Source organism: Arachis duranensis, chromosome 1 (assembly GCF_000817695.3).
Source record: "Arachis duranensis cultivar V14167 chromosome 1, aradu.V14167.gnm2.J7QH, whole genome shotgun sequence".
NCBI lineage: Eukaryota > Viridiplantae > Streptophyta > Magnoliopsida > Fabales > Fabaceae > Arachis > Arachis duranensis.
The window spans coordinates 96,977,195-96,990,812 of NC_029772.3; positions in this window are offsets into that span (position 1 = coordinate 96,977,195).

Sequence of the window (13,618 nt, forward strand, 5' to 3'; positions counted from 1 at the left end):
AGGAATGCTAAAGTCTTCATAGTCGGGTTAAGTGTTAGCTGGAAGCTAGTCTATCTACTTTCCCGTGTAAGACCAAGAGTTTGGCTTCTTGCAGCTAGCTGCTCTTTCAGAGGAAGGACGCATAACTCAACATAGAACAACTAGCTCGGGCTCTTCCTCTTTCCGGAACTTCTGTAACTGCTAAATCAATTCTTAACTTAAGGGCCCTCAAAGAAACTACCTTTGACTCAAGTCCCGGGGTTTAGGAGTTGATTAGCCGAGTCACTCCAGCGGTCTCTCCATTTAATGGCATCCAACACTAAAGGCAGTTATCACCTTCTGCAGAGGTCAGAGGACTAGCGCTCCACTCCTACTTAGTCTTTATCTTCATAAAAGAGGGTTTAGGAAGCCTTGAAGGCTTGGGTCAAATATTTGCTTTCTTTCTTAGGCGCCTGCTTTCCGATAGACGAGTTCATTGAGCAATGGCGCACAAATCAATAAGAGTTGATGCTTTAACTAGACTATTTCGCCCGTAACACATGCAATAGAAAGACTCCTCTAAGGGCACTAGCTCTAACAAGAGAAATCTATCCCAAATCGACCTCCGCTTTCCAGGTTATAGAATAGATTCTATGGGATGATTGGGGCCTTTCGGGAACTCCTATACCTTTCGGTAACTCAATATCTATAGTGGACTTTCTAGTCCCAGAATGAATTCCTTAGGGGGTTTCGTATTAAATAGAAGTCAGAATCTCTAGCTCCGCACTCCTGACTACTCTCGTTTATCATTATCTAGAACTTACCGATCCAAGGTTGCTCCCACCTATCGGCTCACTAGGGCTTTTACAAGGACATGGGATTTCTTCGCCCCAATCCTACCGCCAAACAAACCGGTGTGGTTGGTAGATTTCGCCTGATCATTGCCTAGATTGACTTCTTTCAAAGCCATGCATCTTACAAGAGACGAGAGTTCAACTTGGCATCGAGCCGAGCTAGGAGTGACTTTTCCTTGACTGGAGTGACATTTTCCTCGACTATGGTAGTTGAGCGCACCTTACTGCTCTCCAGGGCTTCCTTCGCAAAGGGGTTCCTCTATCACCACTGTCTTTAGATCGTCAAAGGCCTTACTCCTCTGTACAGGACCATGGCTTCTTCTTCTTCAACAAGTTAGAGGCCCTTGCAGAGTAGCCCTTAATGGACGGCCTGTAGTAGTTCACCAACCCAAGAAATGATCTTAACTCGGCAACACAAGTGGGCCCATCCCTTGATAGCTTGCATCTTCTTCTCATCCATACGTAGGGTCCTTTAATACAATCTTCGGGGGAGCCCTAAGAAGTGAGCCTCTTCCCTTACAAAGGAGCATTTCTCCTTCTCACGTAATGTCTTGAAGACGGCTCATGTTCAGCCTCCAATGCAGAAACTTTCACAGATAGACTTAAGCACTTACTATGACCTCGTCCAATCAGTCCAAGCATAGACAGATCCTAGTGCTAGTGTCCTCCTTTTGATGGTGAATGTCGGAAATGGAAATGCTGTTGAAAGATGAATCCTCTGCGCAAATCCAATTCTTCCTTCTAATAAGGCATTCTTCGATGCATCCACTTTGCTGTCTTATGCTTATGTTGGCGTATTCTAATAAGGATTGCCTTATTCCGGATTCAATAGCAACTGGAAGCCTTTCCTTATTTTTAAGAGCTTCTTTGCCAACTTCTATTCCTTTTTCATTTCCCATCCTTTCATTTGAATGAAGGAGTGTTTGTCCTAGCCAGTTTCCTCAAGGTCAGAAAAAAGCGGAAGAAGCGCTGTGCTAGTGAATCGAGAAGTCTTTCACAGTCTTATTTATTGAAGTGAACTTTCTGCAATAGCCGAGTTCATCGAAGGAGCAGAAGAGGGTAGAGGAGGAATCTGTCGCTACTGTAGTTGCTCTTTTGTCTCTATCTGTCGGTCCATTCCGTATTCCCGTTCTCTTAGAAAGAATGGCTCTCTTCCCTTGGCCTCGTTGTCTCTATCGATCTCACAAATCTCTCTGGCAAGGGCTCATCCGTGAATGAATCCCTTTACTTTATTCCTCCGATGTACAACTTGACTGCTGCCTGAGCCTAGCTAGTACACTGCGCGCTAGAACTCTTCGCCCCGTTGGTTATCAATAAAGAAAAAAAGAAGCCAAAGAGGAGGAAGATGTCGCCGATCTTGAATTCCTTATCCTAAGGCTGTCACTGAATGAATCTGGTAACTAATGCCGCCAGAGAGGCTGAGGTGAGTATCGTCGCATCGCCTCCGACAACTTCTTTTGCTTTGTAGCTACGGCTCTTATCCTTCCTTTATGGTTCGTAATTCTTAGTTTAGACTTCTTTCTTTAGACTGCTTTCGCTTGCGCCCCTTGTTCCTGCTTTAGCCTGTGAGGTATTGCTCTTGTTGTTCTTTTTAGTTTCAGTGAAGTGCTTATAGGGCTTAACTTCCGATTTAGCTATTTCTGTGATAGAAGAAGAGTATATTATAGAATACTAGTGAATCTTTCTTTAGAGTGCCGCACCTTACCCATCGTGTAATGACAGTGTGCCTTCACCCCATGATCTTAGTGCTCCGATTGAGCCTTCTGTATCTGTAACTGTAAGTGCATATGTATACACTAATTTATACGTGGGTTCCGCTTCGGGGAAGACGAGTTGACTCCACAAAGCAGAAAATTCTTGCCTCGGATATTCCATTAACGGTTACCTAGCCCAGGAAAGAAAGGGAAATCTGCTAGAGGCACCTTCCTATTCCTGCAGAGAAAGGTAGCCAACCTGGGATAGGTTGCGGCAAAGCGATATAGTAAAAGAAGAAAGATAGACTTCTTATATATAATATAAGGACACCTTGAAAATACGCACCCTCACAGAAAGAGGAAAGGTCCCACTCAGACATTCAGACACACACAAACACAAACATGACAACCGGGGCCCCCTAGATCGACAGGGCTAAGGATGGGCTCCTGCTTTGACTATAGAATAGATGAGCATGACATATGCGACTAGAAAAGAGAATGAATCGAGACCTCCACCAAAACTTGCTAATCAATGACTCTATCTGCTCACAGTTTGAGGAATCTTAAAACAACTCATAATGTAGGGCCTGTACCACAGCTTTGATCAGAACCTCCTTGCCTGCCTTTGACAGAGGCTACGCTCCTTCCACCCTTAAAGCTTCTTCCCGATCTTGAACAATACTAAATACCTGCTTATTTGATCTCCCTATAAACTAAAAGTGGGAAGTCCCCGGTACTTGTCATCTTGCTCCACTGCCTTAACACCCATTCTATTCTGAATTTAGATTTGAATCGGCCTATGTTAAGTAAGGGAGGAAGTAACTATTTGAAGTGGTGTATGGTAAGAGGACTAACAGGGGGGAGCGCAGCGATCAAAGCTTTGGTTTAGGGCCCACTTGGTTTAAACGAAAAAGAGATCTTTCTAGCGATTCAGTTTCTAGAGGGTTCCAAACCTAGCCTTCCAATATGAGAGCGAGACAAGCGTCACTTCCGTCATTGGATGTGGATGGGTTCAGATTGCTGTTACTGGCAATTTAAGGAATTAGCCCTTCGCCAAGGCCTTGATTCGCCTGACCTGTGAAAGACCCTAGGAGAAGAAAAGAAGGTCATAGTAGCTTCAACTGGTGTGATAGTCCTGTAAGCATCTGTCGAATGAATTATTATTCAGCTAAAGCTTTCGCCTTCGGAAGATTCAAAAGAAAAGTATAGGAAGTATGCCACGATTAAAGCACTCCGATCGGAGATGGACCGAATCATTTGGTTCTCTAGTCTACTGCTTCACTACGAGCATAGTGACTACCTACCATAATAGTACCCCCTAGGAAGACTAGGGATAGGTAGAAAGGGTGGAAGTCTTTAAGGACTGTTAGCTGACATTGTCTGGTGCGTGTAAACATGCCCCCAGCCGGGGCATTTCCTATACTATACTGGTAGCAGGATCGGCCACCCCGGCCCCAGCATTGCTCTAATTTGAGCTCTGAGCTGGAGCAGTCTTGCTTTGGCTCCCCTGACCGACCTCAGGCCTCCTGATCAAGTGCACATTCCCATACTGTAGGATGGGCCTTTAGTTAGTGTTGACTCGACAATTGGCTGTCGACCCGTGACCGTCTCGTACATTGGGCTGAGAACAGTAGCCACCTGTTGTATCATCCTCAGCATCATATCGTGATTCTCTTTTCCCACTTGTAGCCTAATCATAGCCACCTCTTGGGATGAGCAGTGTGCCTAGCGCACCGAACTCAATTACAATAGAGCGATGCCCGGTCCCCTTATCCTTCTGACTCAGTGCCTATGGGATTAGGTGGTGTAGGGATGTCTGACTCCGAGCTCGGTCTATCCACATCATAGACCTTCTGGCGCTTTGCCTTCTGTTTGATCCTTACGCCCTTCTTGGCGTCTCCGGACTCTCTTCCAAGGGCAGCTTCCTTTGAGTACCGGCCTCATACTCTCTCTCATTAAGGGAAGTCCAGTTGAAGTATCAAGTCAGTAGCTTGTCCTTCGCGTGCTCCGAAAATATAAGTAGATAAGATGAAGAGACATGGAAGAGAGGTGCTTTAGCAGGAGATGACTCCTTCTAGAGAATGGACTCAAAGGAACTCTGATTCTGCTTGAGTAGCTTGAGCTACGAAACCCGATTCCCCATTTCCATTAGGCAGTTGAAGATCTTAAGCAGATGAATCCTCTTTATACGGCGTAGTGGGGAAGATGCCTAGCTTTCCGGAATAAAGGGACTAAAAAAAGTTCCCAGCCGAGGAATTCATTATCTCTTTCGGATTCCATTGAAATTCCTGGTACGAACTCTTCAACCGTTTTCGTAGGGTTAGGATCAAGGGTCATTGAATCCGTCTCACTTCTGCGCTCTTTGCTAGGTTTGAAACCGATTGAAATAGCTTCCTGCGCCCACGTGTAGCGGTAGGAAGGAATGCTAATTAGTTTTTTGGCTAGCTACTAACCCTCGCCCTCGGGTAGGACAGTCTTTCTGAAAGGGGAGGAAGCGAGTGAAAAGGGGAGAGGAAGATGACTATAGAAAGCCGATAGTCCGGTAGGTCCTTGTAAGGCGAGTGAAAGAAAGTGACTCGACCGAGGTCTTGTTTTGATTCCTAAGAGGTATGATAACTGCACCATTCAAGATCAATGCTTGCATCCGGAGATAGATGGGCGAGAGATGGACGAAAGCCCTTGAAAGCTGAACTTATTTTTATCTGCTTGTTCAAAGCCTGCCCACTTATGATGAGATGAGATTAAAGACCCCATACAATAATGTAAAGGCAGCTGATCCCGATTTCCTTGATCCTTCATCTGGCTGGACTGTCTAGGAAGCCATAAACGGAAAGTGTGCTTAGGGACTTTCTGTTTGTGCCAAACCAGATTAGACCACTCAACAGGATTCGATTGGCTTCTAATGAAGTTCCAAGCTGTTTTGAAAGAGAAAATGACCGGGGAAAAGTACCTTCGCCAGCTAGCAGCAAGCCAGTATCCGAATCTCTTTATTATTCCTAGTCTCAAAGAGAGAGAGACAAAAGACTTAGATTGAAAAGCGGCTTTAGAGCGCAAATCCAGGATTCTGTGAGCAGACCGACTGGTTTCAGCCAAAGACAGGAGAAACGGAATTCAAATATAACTTGTCTAGTAAGTTGCTCACGAGCCAGTCAAGGAAATCCGATCTTTCATGAACAATTTGAAGGTCTTTCATAACTTTTCTCACATTTCGAAGTGAAGTAGGCGTCGAATGAGTCTAGGTGATGGGAGGCTGGTCCGGTTAGTCCTTCTCCAATTAGCATCTCGCCTGATCGTCTGCTGAGTGAATAGCAGCAAGTGCTAGTTCAAGTCAGTAATCATTTGATTCGCGGGATCTGTAACAAAACGATAATGAATATGACGGGAGGAGGCAGTTAACCAAGGGCCGCACAGGGGTGATGCCGGATCCTATTCAACAGAGAATTCTGAAGCTGACTCGGGTAGTTGGCGACAGTACCTCAACTTATCATCAGATAAAGAGGAAAATGCCGACCCCTCTAATGCCTTTCCGATTCAATCTTTAGCTGGCATCAGCCTTTGTCCGAGAAAAGGTAAAGCGTTAATTGTAAGCCCCAACGAGAAAGGTAGTTGACTTGAGTAAGGGAAAGGTGAATGAGTTTACTTGCTTAAAGGAATTTACTTCCCAACCGGCTAATGCTTCTAGAAAGGGTCTACGGGGAACCTTCTTCTCTTATGGAATTTATTACGTTAACAGTTCTTACAAAACGGAACACTCGAACGAGGAATAAAACTTCCTTTCTTCACTTATTATCTATTTTCACTTCTGAACCCTTCTTTTTTGGTCGAGTTACTCCGTATTCCCTCACCCGATCGCTCTATATTTTTACATATACCCTCTTTGGTCGAGAATACAGAATATTCATTCTCCCGAACTGAGGAAAGGAGCGGAGTTGAAGCTTGAGCGGTACTCCTTCTCTTTAAAACTAACTTCTTAAGGTTCGGAGATGCTCGCCCGTCTACCGGGATAGGAGAAAGAGAAGATCTCGACTAGGAGTCAGAGGGAATCTCTAGCGGATCTTTTCTAAGCCAGGAAGATGCCTCTGCTGAAGTAGCAAGTATTGGGGTTTCAAACTGAGATTTGACTTTCTAGTCAAAAGGGGTTTACCAGATCGAAAGAATCCTGTAGCAAACGGGATTGATTCCACTTCCTTGCTGTTAAGTACGTCCCTCTTATCTCTTGCCGATTCCGAACTCCAGGAGGAGAGTCGCTCAGCCGACCTATGCTAAAAGCAGAGTTGGAGCTTGGCAATGCAGTTGATCTTCTTGCAGCTGAGAGAGATGCTGGCATTGAATGAAGCTGATTCCCCCGTATTGGGCAGAAAGAACCTTCTATAATGAAGAGTAGGATGTGAGGGAAAGCCCTCTAGTCGAGTAAGAGAACTGATAGTTTCAAGCCAGTAAAGTCCGTTAGTGGGGGAGTTAACCCGGCGTCAATCAATTAAGAAAGATGTTCTGTTCGGCTGGAGAAGACGTCTACCTCAACTACAAAGGTTCTGTCCCTCCCTCAATCAAATAAGACTTTTCCGTCCCACAACGAATCTAAAGATTCTCCTCCCGAAATACATGAAATAGCTTCTGCTGAAGCAAATTCCATCCAGATGGTTGCATTTGAACCAGCCGGAAGTGCATAGCTGTAGGCACTTTCTAAAATCTAGGATCTATTGAGAACTACGAAAAAGTGATTTAACAATTTTCGTGGAATGGAAGATCCGCTTGAAGTTCATCGTTTGTTCATCCATCCGCTCTACCTCGCCTCGAGAAATAGAGAACAGAAAGGCTGCGCCCCTCTATCGGCAACTAACTAGAACCCTCTATCTATTATGGAGAAAGTATAGGTGCCAGGCTTACTACTAATAGATTCTTTGACCCGCAACGGTCGAGCAACCACTACATTTCTTGAATGGCCGCTGCCTACATAACTCGTCTCCCTCTTTTCAAGGAAGTGAGTCTCAGACCCTATGTAGTTCTCGGTCCTTTTTTTACAGTTCCTGACAGGTACCTTTGTGGCTCTTCACTCCAGTCCTGAAGTATTCTGCGTTTCACGCGGGCCCTCACACATAAAACCATAAACACGTGCAATCCCATCTCCAACTGAGACCATTCGACTTTCATTTAAACTTCCCATGATCGCCATCTTTTCACCTCCTAGATTTAAGGGACAAAGTTCAAAATGATGTCCAAAGCAGTCGCAAAATGGGGGCTTTGTACCCCCTCACTCAAGAGATCCACGAAAATATCTTCTATCTCGGCGGGTGTTACAATAATACGTAGATGAGTATTGGCTGACCCGCCTACGCCCCTACCCCCCTTTTTTTGGTTTGTAGTCTTGGAAAAGGGGATGGAGGGCAGTAGGATCCGCACGTAAATCCGCCAGCCATCTCTGGTACTCAGCCACTCCTCTCCCTCCTTAATGGCTCGAGCAGGACGAGCAATCTCTAGTTTCGAATCTAGTCTCGGCATCAATCCCAAAGGCCTCTAGTCCCAGAAAAAGACTTCAAAGAAGTAGCTCGTGGAACTGAGTTCCGCTAACCGCTTCTTGCTAACAAAGCTGTCCAATTCAATGAATGTGTTTACGTCCTCTCTTCTTAGTCTACGATTATCCCTGCTCTTCCTCAGATGTGGATATAAAAACCTGGTCGAAAGTAGAAATGTGTGATTGGCTTCGTCCCGGTAATTCCTTCCCCTAAAGAAATAGCAGTAGACCGTATTGTATTCAATAGTTGCCGAAGAGGCCAGGCCTTCCTCACAGCGCATTCTCCGCCATTTATTTTAGCACACCGGAAACCCTCACAGTAAGAGTGGATAGGCTTACACCGGTTAATTTAAGCTTTGGTAGATGATGGATGACCGAATCAGGGAAAAGTGTGGCCCATTCATCGCTCGCCAAGGCCCTATCCAACCTTGCCAGTCTAGTCCCCCTTCTCCAAGTAGAATTTGTGCCTACATAGCCAAAATCGATTAAGCCCTTCATCTGCACGAAGTTTTGAAAAGAAGAAGAGGAAGGCCTAGTACCTCGGGCTCCACCTTTCCTGTCCTCAGAAGTTATAGTAGCATTCCAATCTCCAGCTAGGAGCCATGGAAGGGACATGTTCATCATGATGGCTGAAAGGTCTTGCCAGAAGAATTTCCTTTCAGTGGGCTTTGGGCTCCCATAGATGGCCGAGAAGAAGGACAATATCAATCAACTAATCCATCACGAAGGACAGGAATGAAGCTGCACCTTGGCAGTTCCAGACCAAGAGAGACATATTCATGAGAGAGAGGGGGATTAGTGCTCCATCTTGGAGCTTTCTTCATTCTTTTTCTGTCCGTTATGACCCTTTCCTCGCTAAGTTCATCTAGAGATTTTCATTAATTTGATTCTATCGGGGTAAAGGACTTAAATTGGACATTCTTCACTTTGAGGCCCCTTTGTAGTTTCACCCCTGGAGACGAAAGCCCTTTATCCGGAGGGCATCTTCTCTTTCCGCGTGGATAAATTAGATAGCACCTGGATCTGAGCTGGCTGATCCTCTTTTGCTTGCGCATCACTCTTCTTCGCAGGTCCCTCAATGCCTTTTTCAAGCAAGCCTAGCCGATTGAACTACAACGGCCGAATGCTTCTCTTGATCGAGTGAGGGAGAGCGTACTTTCTCCTTACCAGTCGAGATACTGCCTAGCCTTGTACGCATTGGAGGGGATGCCAAACCTTCTTCGTGATAGACGCGTCTGTCCTGGGTTGGCTGGACGAGGCCTTGGGAGAGCTGGATTGGCGGTTTGATCTGGGTGGAGCAGCTTTTTTGCCTTTTGTCATCTTTGACTTTTGGCTCCCTAGGCGAGGTTAGGTCCTCCTTCTGTGTCCTATCCTTCCTTGCGGATTCCCGGTTTCTGAAGGAATAGCGGGCCCCTGTCTCCAGCTCCGGGAGTTATCGGTCAGCTTCAATGTAGGAAATGCTAAAAGCTACTCCCTGCGGAATCCCGACTTGGAATACTACCTTTCGAAAACAGGGGGAATTGCTTTTCTTTTGAGGAAAGGGATGAATAGGTGGCCTAAGACAAATCGAATGAGAATAAAGTGCGCTTCCCGCCGTAAAGGCCTTTCTTGATCGAAAGTCCCAAAAATGGGTATACGCCTTAAAATGAAAAGAGACATAGACCAATCATGTGCAGGGCGAAGCAAAGCTTGTTGAAAAGCATTCGGGAAAGCGAAAACTCAGCACCCTACTTGATAACAGACTAAGGACAGACGGGGGAATGGGATAACTAACTACGACGGCTGGACCATAGAAGACTGGAAGATACTTGGAAGGCTTACAAGCCTAGATGGACAACAGCTTAAGCGATACGGATATGGTGATAGACCGGCGAACACATGAACTACCTCTAATTCACCTACCACCTATTCATCCCTTTACTCAAAACTAAAGAATGATTGGGTAGCTGCTCCAACTAATGGCATAAGAATCGACATAAGAGAGGGCGTCAAATATACCTCTTTCAAACGTCCCCTTGGGCTTCGCTTCTTTCACGCATCTTGAAGGCTGATTTCTGGTGTCGGTACCCTGGACCATAAGTAGAATGTTATACTTTAACCAGCTATGACAGGTTTTCGGTAACCTTATTCGAACTCGGGTGACTGAAGGAAGCAGAGGACTTAAAGAAGGGCCGGGTGTGGCTTTATAGATGTTGATTGAGAAATCCATCTCGGAGTTGAAAGGGTTGGTGTGGCCAGAAGTGAGAACTCCTTGAAGAGCTTCTTCTTGTTCGCAGCTAATCGTTTTGTCATACTTTACTTTTTTATGAGTCTTCCCCTGTCCTCCCGAGCTGGGATAAGTCAGGAATGGAAGTCAGGGATTGGAACGACTGATTCTCTCTTGGGCTTCCACTCTCCTTCTGGGAAGTCCCCTTCTCTTTTTACCCTATCTTTAGGCATTAAGAAAGAAGGGAGTTCTTTCCCCAATCGAGTTGGCCGTCGGGGAGGAAGAATCTGGTGCTTGAAGGACTAAAGCGCAGTCAGTCTTAAGGGCCTGCTTCAAGGCTTAGCTCTGCAGAAGGAAGACTTTGACTGGGGTATATAAAGAAGTAGTTGATCAAGGCTCTTTCAATGACTCTCACATTCGTTCCAGAGTCTGAAAGACTCTAACCTCTCACTATCGTTCGAGTGTCTAAAGACCCTAACGGTCTGAAGGAATCCAAATTCCTACTTATTATCGCTAGCTATTTTATTACTGATCAAGTTGCGTTTCGCGATTGATATGTAATTAACCACACTCAGTCCAGAATAAGCATTCCAAGCCCAATCACGAGCCCTTAATAAAGAGTTCGGTCCACTCAGGTTGAAGCCCCTTCTAGTGAGCAACCGAGACAACCAAGAACCTGGTACAGGAAGCCTACCCTCTCGGGTAGATAGGGTCCATCACAGGCCTCGAATCTATCCAACGGCCGAAGATTTCTTAGTTACATCCAAGTCTCCCTGCGACCATTGCTCCCCCTTTACATGAACGAACTGCATCAAAGATGTGAAAGCAGTAAGTTCATAGGCGAAAACATTGAAGCAGAACTTAGCTAAAAGAAGCAATCGTCCCTACCCTCATAAAATAAGATATCCACATTCAGACCAGAAAACGCATGATAAGGGAGTACTTAGTCGAGCGAAGCGATAGGGGAGTAGTTGCTCATATTAATGCTATGAGGAACGTATAGTCACTTACTTGTTAGAGTGAGGAACAAAGTCACTCGACCGATAGGGAGAGGTACGATCTTGAGTTCTTGCTTTTAGCTGGCATGCTGATCCGCGATTACTAGTGATTCCAACGAATGAATTAAAGAATTAAAAGGCTAATGGCCTTATTTATTAAAGGAATCAATCGTACTGATTGCGCATACCCGGAATGAACAAGCAGTAAGAATTAGGTACTCTATTTAGGAAAGCTATAGAAGTCATATACGAAAGAACATCCTCCGCTGCTAGCAGCTCTTCTCTTTCCTGTATCGAGCGTGAAGCTAGACTCACAGGTTCCGGATTGAGCTTCCGTTTTAGCTGTACTTCGGTCAAGGATTTACCAGCTGATATCTCCTACTTCCTTGTTCTACCATGCTTACTGTTACGCCAACAAACCTAAAGAAACTAGCTCTTGCAGCTGTAGCGAGGGTCAAGCCTGCTCATGAATGGGACTATTAGGGTTGTGGTATTCTAATGAGTTCCAGAACAAAAGGCTTAGCTCAAGCACTAAGTAGTAAACTCCTTACTCCTTACTCTAGCAAGTAAACTCCTTAGTTTCGGATGTTCTATTAGAGTTAGAAAGACAGATGATCAAAGATCTTACTAGCTCATACAAGGAGAGAGCAGGCAAAAGTAAGGGCTCGCCACCTTGGCTAAAGGTTTGCTACTGAATGCGGTCTACTTCCCCTTTGACTACTAAAATAAAAGGAGAAATTGAGTGCATGATATAGCGCGGGAGTGGCAATATTGCTTCGTTTTAGTGCTGCTTTAGTGAAGGCAATTTAGCCTGTTAGCGGCCGCTACAATTGTTTCGGTAGCCCCCTAATGGTTTAGGCAGCAAGCGCCCTTACCTTATGGAGCCTAGCCCGGCAGCAGCCCTTTTCTCATCCTTTCTGGGACCATTCCGCAGTGCCTGAGAAGGTCGAGTAATTCTAATTGCGAAGTTCGTTCTCGATTAGTCATGTGCGGAGGGAGAGAACGGTGCAATTGCCCCAGACCAAGTCTCATCCCCCTACTCCAAAGGGCTTCACACTCTGGGAGTTCCTTCTACTTGACCAGCTTATTCGGATTTGAATTACCAGCCCCCTATAGGTATTGTCTTCCAATCAGTGGGTTCATGTCGCACAGAAAGCGAGACCTGAGAAGGAGGCTGTAGGAGAGAGAGAGTCCAGCATAACTGAAATCATCTAAGCTGACAAGGACCCAGAAAAGGAGGATGCTGAGGAAGAAGGCGGTTTCGGGCTTTATGCTATAGGCGCTACGTGTACACCGCCACGTCGAGACTCTCTTTCGAAAGTGAGATCACCACCGGCTTGTTTCAGAGTGAGGGATCACTCCTAAAAGCAACCTTTCACTTATCTTAAGTTCTTAAGGGACCCCTTTAGAAATAGGGGGCGTTAGCTTGGGCTCGGTTAGATTTACTTGAAGTAAAGGGAAAAGGGAAGAGACTAGTCATTAAAAAAAGAATCATACTGATGAGTTCCTATCCGATGCCCTCTTATCTTCCCTGTTTATAAGCTTTCATCTCAATTGGCTTCGTGTTCGGGAGACATGGGAAAAGCCTCGTTTCCGGCAATGTGAACCTTCCCGGCTCGTATGATTCCATCGGGTGAATTAATAACTAGATAATCCATCCAATACTAATCACTAACCTGTCTGGGACTCCTGTCTTGAGGAATAAAAGGGGTTGTTGGATTTTTCTCTAAGGTTTCTAAACCTTAAACTATTCCTGAAGCTAGGAGTTGCGAAGCCATAAGTCAGGGAGTTCGGAGTTATAGGCATTGGGTTACAGAGTGTTCTTGCTCCAGGTTGTTAACTCAGGTGTCCGGTTAAGAGTTCTGACAGGGGACTCCGGGTGTAAGAGTTCGAGGAGGTTTAGCCTTGGTCTGGCTACATAAGGATCAGGTACTCAAAATGCAAGAGACTCCTGTAAGTTTGAAACCCGTACTTGTGAAAGTATGCCTTAGTAAGGTAAGGAGTTGCCGTCCTCAATGGAAAAGAAGTGGGAGATAGAGAAAAGGTTTAGAAGAAGACAGAATCTGGCTAGCTTGTAAGCGGGGGAGCATGAAGGGAGTAGGGCGTTCTAGTAAGACTTCTTTCCCTCCTTGCACTGGGTTCGGCCTCTGTTCCTCTCCCGTTGGTCGAGTTACTTCGTTCCTTGCTGTGCGGGGTCTAGTTCAACCTCGTGCTGGGTAATCTATTACGATAACATTAGCCCTTCTGTCAAGACTATAAAAAAGTATTGATTTGATCGATCCCTTCGTACCAAGTCAAGACTCATTACTTTCTCCAAGAGCCCTAATCTAATAGGGGAGGATGGTGCTTATAGGGTCTTAAGTAAGTTAATTAGTGTCACAAGTACGGTTGTAGGG